The 7,807-nt window shown below is 35.3% G+C and overlaps 1 protein-coding gene and 1 long non-coding RNA gene across 2 annotated transcripts in view; one reads left to right on the top strand and one right to left on the bottom strand.

Moving 5' to 3' along the window:
• Positions 1-1,538, top strand: part of LOC114030637 — a 92,215-nt gene extending 90,677 nt beyond the window's left edge. Inside the window, exon 5 of the long non-coding RNA XR_003567648.1 lies at positions 1,481-1,538. This is a non-coding gene — a long non-coding RNA (uncharacterized LOC114030637). The remainder of the gene's footprint in view (positions 1-1,480) is intronic.
• The window catches only part of LOC114030636 (E3 SUMO-protein ligase NSE2-like), a 259,588-nt gene that overhangs the window by 80,691 nt on the left and 171,090 nt on the right, over positions 1-7,807 (bottom strand). The gene's annotated exons all lie outside the window — the stretch shown is intronic.

Below are 7,807 nucleotides of genomic sequence, written 5' to 3'. Positions count from 1 at the left end.
GTGTGTGTGTGTGTGTGTGTGTGTGTGTGTGTGTGTGTGTGTGTGTGAAGTTGGAAAAAAAATTTTTTTAATTTTATTGTGAACTTTAAGACAAAAAAACATTATTTCTATACATAGAACATAAAGAGGTTATTAAATCACAAACCTACATTTGACACCATTTGTTTTTTCAATTACATAATAAATTCGACATATTACATTCAAAACTATCCTGCTTGTCTGTTTTGATTCCTTCTGTTCTTTTCTGCTTATTTTTAAAACATGTTACAATGGTTTTTTAGGGGTGGGTGGGGAGGGGGTTTCACTACTGTAATCCAACCACCTCTAATTAACTGAAAGAAAAAAAAACATCTTGTAACAAATAAGATATCTCTGCATCTTGTGGCCATCACCTTTCCATCGGGAGGTAGGTAACATGCCTCACTAGAGGTTCTCTGGAGACATGGTAGGTCATTGCTTTGATTAGATTTCTTAAGTCTCTCAAAGTTATTTTTCTTTACCATGTTGTTTTCCTTGTATAAACTGTTCTCTTGGATCTGCTCATTTTAATGTGTTCATACTACCCAGTATTCTCTGTCATTATTTGATGATGGAGAACTTGGAGTCAGGAAGAACTGAATTCAAATCCAGACTTAGATATGTTTTGGCTGTGTGACCCAAGGCAAGTCACTCAACCTTCTTACCTTTAATGTCCTCATCTGTAAAAGAGGGATAATAGTAGCACCTACCTTTCATGGTTGCTGTGAGGATCTAATGAGATAAAATATGTAAAGTGTTTTGCAAACCTTAAAGAATTATATAAATGCTAATCATTATTGTTATTTTCTATGGTATTAACAATATTCTATTCCATTTACATATCACAAAGTACAAAACCATTCCTCAACTAAGAGATTATTTAAGGAACCCCTTTAAATTCTAGTTCTCTCTTTTTCTTTTGTTTTCCTTTTTATCTCCCCTCCTCCTTACCCCAACTCTTCCTTTCATCTGGAAGTTTGTTTTGCTTGTGACAATTCTCTCCTTCATAAAAAGCTTTCCCTTCCCCATCTCTGCTTGTTTCCCCATTGCATTTGATGTATTTCTATGATAAACTATTTGTATATGTATTCAACTCTCCTTTCTCACTTCAGATAAGAAAAAAGTTCATCTGATGCCCATGCTCCCTATCCCTTCCTCTTATGCACCCCAATTATTAGAATTAACAAGTTTTATTCCATTCTTCCTACTTTCCATACTAATATATTCCTCTTTTTACCCTCCCTTCCACCCTGAAGAACTGTTTTTCTTATTTGACTCTCTTAATACCCTTTGAAATACTAAGGTTCTGAAGGGACAATGATTTCTTATTCCCCATTAGAATGTTAGCACTGTACCATCATATAACATCTTCCAATTGGTCAAATAAATGTATATTTCTAGGCTTCTCTAGATTTTTTGTATTTGTATTTCAAACTACTCAGTTCTGATTTTTTTTCATCAGGAATGACTGGAGTTCCTCTATTCCATTAAAGATCCATCTCCCACCTGCAATATTATATTCAGCCTTGGAGGGTAAGTTTTTATTACTTATTAGACTAGCTCTTTTACCTTTTGTACTATAAGATTTCCTCTTATTTATAATAAACTTTGCCAGACCTTATGCAACTGTGTCTCCAGTTCCTTGGTATTTGAATTCCTTCTTTGTGAGTGTGTATAGTATTTTTTTTTATTTGACACAGAAGCTCTAGATTTTGGCTATGATGTTTGTAGGATTTTTCTTTTTGGATTTCCTTTCAGGAGGTGATGAGTAAATGCTTTCCCCATTGACTGTCTGGTTCTGATAACCCTGGGGACTTTTCAATTATAATTTCTTGAAATATAATGTCCAGGCTTTTGTTGTTGCATTATAGTTTTTACAGAGTCCAATGATTCTTAAATGATCTCTTTTTAAAAAATTTCATTTTTATTTTCGGTTTCAAATTCTCTCCTTCCCTCCAGTCCCTCCCACATCCACTGAAAAGGCAATTTGGAGGAGGGCAGGCAAGAAAAATAAAGAAAGGGAAAAAAATGTGCTTCAATACGCATTCTGGTTAGCATTTTGTATCATGAGTTCTTTGGAGTTTTGGTAAATCACTGTATTGATCAGAATTACTAGGTTTTTCTTGATTATCTTTACAATATTGCTATGACTACATACACTGTTGTCCTGGTTCTGCTCACTTCACTTTATATCAGTTCATATAAGTCATCCCATGTTTTTCTGTACCATCCCTTCATCATTTCTTGCAACACAGTAGTATTCCCTCACATTCATACACCATAACATATTCAGCCATTCCCCAATTGATGGACATTTCCTCAGTTTCCTATTCTGCAATCTCAAAAAGAGCTGTTACAAATATTTTTGTACATAGAGTCTTTTCCTTGTATCTCCTTGAGTTATAAAGGCATAGTAGTGGTCCTGCTGGGTCAGAGGGAATGCACAGTTTTATAGCCTTCTGGGCAGAGCTCCAAATTGTTCTCCAAAATGGCTGCTCCACCAACACTGCATTAATATTCCTATTTTCCCATATCCCCTTTGGTATTTGTCATTGTCTTTTTCTGTCACGTTAGCCAATCTGATGGATGTGAGGTGGTATCTCAGAGTTGTTTTAATTTGTATTTCTCTAATTATTAGTAATTTATAGCATTTTATATGACTATTGATAGCTTTGATTTTTTTCTCTGAAAATTGACTATTCATATCCCTTAACCATGTATCGACTGGAGAATGGCTCCCTTCTTTTTTGGGGGGAGGTGAGGCAATTGGGGTTAAGTGACTTGTCCAGGGTCACACAGCTAGTAAGTGTTAAGTGTCTGAGGCTAGATTTGAACTCAAGTCCTCCTGACTCCAGGGCTGGTGTTCTATCCACTGCGCCACTTAGCTGCCCCCAGTTCCCTTTTTAAAATTTGCCTCTGTCTATATATTTGAGATATGAAACCTTTGTCAGAGCAACTTGCTATAATTTTCCCCCCAGTTTCCTGCTTCTGTTCTAATTTTGGCTGTATTGGTTTTATTTATGCAAAACCTTTTTAATTTTATGTAATCAAAATTATTCATTTTACCTCCTGTGAACCTACTGTTTGGTCATAAACTCTTAGTTCTGACAGGTAATTTCTTCCATGCTTCCCCAATTTGCTTATGATATCACTAGATCTAAATCATGTACCTATTTTGAGCACAGCTTGGTATATGGTGTGAGGTGTTGGTCTATGCCTAGTTTCTGTCAGACAACTTTTCAGTTTCCCCAGCAATTTTTGTCAAACAGTGAGTTCTTGTCCCAATAGTTATGATTTTTAGGTTTATGAAACAAGTAGGCTACTGTGCTCATTTGCTTCTGTATATTGTATACCTAATTTATTCTACTGATCAACCCCTCTAATTCTTATCCAGTACCAGATTGTTTTGATGTTTAATACTTTATGATATAGTGTGAAATTTGGTACTATTAGGCCCCTTTTTCATATTTTTAATTGATTCTCTTGATAGTCTTGGACCTATTGTTCCTCCAGATAAATTTTATTATTTCTTCCTAGCTCTACAAAGTAATTTTTTGGAGTTTGATTGATGTGGCACTGAATAAATTATCTCATTTTGACAGGTTTTCCAGATCAGTTCTTTCTGATATCAGAGCTTACATTTCTCCTAGTTTTTTTTTCAATCTTTTGAATTTGTTTTAATATTTCTTGCCATCTTACAGAGTCAGTGATTTTTTTTTCCAGACTTGGTCCACTCTAGTTTTCAGAGATTCTATTTCTTAGGTAAAATTAGCCACTTCCTCTTCTTAGCTATTTATTTTCCCAATTCTTTCCTCAAGAACTTTTATTTCATTTATATCCTGCTTCACTTCTTCTAGGTATTCATGTTGTCCCTGTGGAAAATGTATTTTGTCCTTTGAGTCTCTGCTCATAGTTGTTATGAATTAAATGTGAAGTAATTTTTAGTGTTTTGGTTTTATTTTTGTTTTTATTTTTTAACTCATCTGTCCAGCTTTACTTCCTGAACTGGGGTTTGGAGTCAAGTTTCACCCCCTATTACACTTTTGGGTGGGGTAGTTGGCCCTGCCTGGTTTCTCCCTAGATCCCTTGGATTTTCATGCTGACTTCCATGTTATGGATTTAACCCCATCCCTGGATCTTTGAGATTCGGAGCACTGTATCTTTAAAACCCTCTCTGGTGTCTTAAGACAGCTATCTTGGTAGAAAGTTTTGTTTTTCTCATTTCATACTCATGAACCATGTTTTCTTTTCCTTTTTTTTTTCCCCAGCCAAAGACAAAGTTTATTAGAACATCCATCATATCAGGCAGACTCTTAAGGAGTCTGAACATTAGTAAACTATTGGCTAGATTATAAGAATCTTAGCCTTGGCTAGATTTTAAGAATCTAAGCCCATGTTTTCTAGCATATATTTTGCCATCTTCCTCTTTGCCTTAGTTTGCTTTGCATTCACTTATGATTAAAGCATATATTGATTTAAACTGGAAGGCCTACTGAGTTCTACATAATATTTCTTTTAACTTCTCAACTTACGCACTAGTTTTTGGTGTATAAGCTGTAATTACCATCACGGTGATTTCTTTACTATGATATGAAATGATCAATTTTCTTATGAAATTATGTTATTGTCTTAGGACTTAAAATAAATGACTCTTTTCAGTATCTTTATTTTTTTCTCAAAAGAGAAGCTATTTACCCTTCCATTTAGCCGTAACTTTCTTTTATCTCTTGGTTCTATTAAATCAACGATGTAAAGACTGAGATGGCTCAGTTTCTCCAATGTTATGTCCACTCATTGGTCACTGGTCAACAGCCAAGAGAATGTTTCCAGATTGCATAAAAAACTGATTAATTCCTAGCACCCTCTGCCCCACTCCCTTTTCTCTTTACTACTCTACCACAAATACTGAAGTAAAAAGAAGGGGACCTCACAGACCTCATGTCCATTGTGTATTTTTTCAGTTGGTTGTTATGGACAATTAATTCATTACCAAGTTGCTAGCCTACTGATGATAAGTCACTCAATTTTAGCTAGGTTAGTTGTCCTTTGGCAAGAAGATGTAGTTTACTGCCAGAATCATTCCTAAAGTCTTTAGAGCATGATAGAACCTGCTGGAATTTATGTTAACTCTGGCATAGCCTTCACAAACCCACCAAATTGAGAGCAAGGACTGCCTTTTGCCTTTCTTTGGATTCTCAGTACTTAGCACAGTTCCTGGAACACAGCAGACACTTAATAAATGTTTATCGACTAACTCTATGACATTATGAGACATTATGAGACAACAGGACTTGGCATTTATTTTTACTATATACACATGTATTAACTAATTTCTGAAAAATCACTTAACAAAGTGTCTCATGCTGGACTTGCAAACAAGATGGAAGAAATATGGGCCAAAGGATGGTACAAGTAGGCAGATTATTTAGAACTTGCTGAATGACCTAAAGAGTAGTCATTAAATGGCTCAGTGTTTACTTGTGAAAAATGTCTTTAGTGGAGGGCCCTAGGAATCTGTCCTTGACCCTGAATTGTTTAACATTTTTTATCAATGACTAGAATAAAGATTAAATGGCATGCTTGTAAAATTTGCACATAATACAAAGCTGAAAGGTATAGATACCATGTTAGATGAAAGAATCAGGATATTAAAAAATCCTGGCAAGTCATAACTGAATCTAAGATGATAAAATTCATTACAGATAAATCTAAAGTCTTATACATGGCTAAAAAATTAATTTCATAATTTCACAATACTCTGAGGGAGACATGGATAGAAAGCAGTTTATTTGAAAAAAGATCTAGGGGTTTAGTACATTACACACTTAGATATATACCAGTGTAATAAAACGGCCTCCAAAAGCTGAAGTGATCCTAACCTTCATTAAAGGAAGAGGAGTGTTACAGAAGGATGGTCCTGATCTATTTTGCTCTAGTCTGACCAACATCTGGAATATTCTGTTTACTTTTGGGTACCATATTTTAGAAAGGCCATGGGTAATTTAGAAAGTGTCTATAGGAGGTTAGTCAGGATGTTTGAGGACAGTGGTTATCAAAATTTTTTGTTACTCATAGTATAGTAGGTGTTGCCATGAGGAACCATGGTTCCTCAGACTGATTGTTTAAGTTGGCAACAAAGAAGAGTTACAAGGCAGTTTGGATTCCAGAAAGCAGGACCTCAGGACTCCATCACCTCACCTTTTGTCCCCACCCAACCCCCTTACTTTCTAGAGCTCCTACAACAAAGAAGGCAAACTTCCTTTCTAAGCCAAACCAGGAAGAGCAGGCAACAAACTGCACCTAGGGAGAGGGGCTGGGAAATATATCTTAGGGATTGGAAGTTTTGCTGCACATTGGGTGGAGATGAAGGAAAAAGAAGTTGAGGAGTAGGGGTTTTCATGGCACACCTAGTGAAACACATCCAATTATGCTAAAAAAAAAGGACTGGCTGAAGGTGCAAAGGATGCTTAATCTGGAGAAGAGAAGATGTAGTAGCAGTGATTATTGCCTTTGGTTATTTGAAGGGAAACCAAATGGAAATAGGAGTAGTATTGCTCTGATTGGCCCCAAGGGTAGAAAGGGCTAAGAGCTATGGGGAGAAATGCGGAGGAGCTGATTTTGTCTCAATCTAAGGAAAAAATTCCTAATAATTAAAAGTTATCCAAGAGTGAGATGTGAGGCCTTGGAAAATAGTGAATTCTTCTTCACTTCTTCAAGCAAAAGCTTGATAACTACTTGTTATAGAGTTCATTTTTATTAGGTTAAAAACCCTTCCAATTCTGAGATGCTATGATTTTAATCTTCTAACAATGCCTCAAGGTATGTAGATCAGGCATTATTAGTCCCAATACAGAGATGAGGAAATTCAAGCTCAGAAAAGTCAAACAGTAAATAAGAGCCTAGGTCTTCTGAGTCTTTGTGTAGTATGCTTTCCCTTACACCAGGGAAGGGAATAAGCATTTATATAGAACCTACTATGTGCTGGGTTCTCTACTAAGCACTTTTTACAAATATTATTTTATATGCTCCTTCTCACTAAAAGGTCGGTTCATGTATATCTCAAAAAAGAACACCATATAAAGAAACATAATTGGTTTTACTTCAGTTTTTTTTTTTTTATGCTGGGACTAGGAGCATTCGTTCTTTTATTTCAGTTATATTTCAATGTTATTTTACATGAAAGTGCTTTGTAAACTTTAAAGTGTCATGTAATAACAATAACAACAATAATAGCTTACATTTATATAATGGTTACTATGTGTCAGGTACTGTGCTAAGAGCTTGACAATTACTTCATTTTATCTTCATAATAACTTTGGGAGACAGATATTTTACAGATGAGGAAACTATGGCATATAGAAGTTAAATGTCTTATCCAGGCAAAGCCACCTAGTAACCTTCTGAGGCCAAATTTGAACTCAGGTCTTCCTGACTTCAGGCCCAGCGCTCTATCCCAGCACTGAGTCACCTAGTTGCCTCATAATAACATATAAATATTATTATTTTTCTGTTATTTATGTGACTCTTGCACTTTTGAGTTTACAAACCACCTTCCTAACAACTTTATGATGTAAGTAATACAATATTATGTCCTCATTTTACATAAGAGTCAACAGTAGTCATAAAGCTAGTAAATTATCTGAATTAGGACTTGAACCCAGATATTTTAAGTCCAGGTCCTGTGCTCTTTCTATCTGTCTATTACTATAGTAACATGCCCCAAAACACATAAAGATATTTTTTTACAATATCTGATATCCTAACCAATTCAATTAAAATGTATTTATGA

This window comes from Vombatus ursinus, unplaced genomic scaffold (assembly GCF_900497805.2).
Source record: "Vombatus ursinus unplaced genomic scaffold, bare-nosed wombat genome assembly UNPS02014973.1, whole genome shotgun sequence".
In the NCBI taxonomy this organism is placed as follows: domain Eukaryota; kingdom Metazoa; phylum Chordata; class Mammalia; order Diprotodontia; family Vombatidae; genus Vombatus; species Vombatus ursinus.
This window is presented reverse-complemented; position numbering and strand designations above follow the sequence as displayed.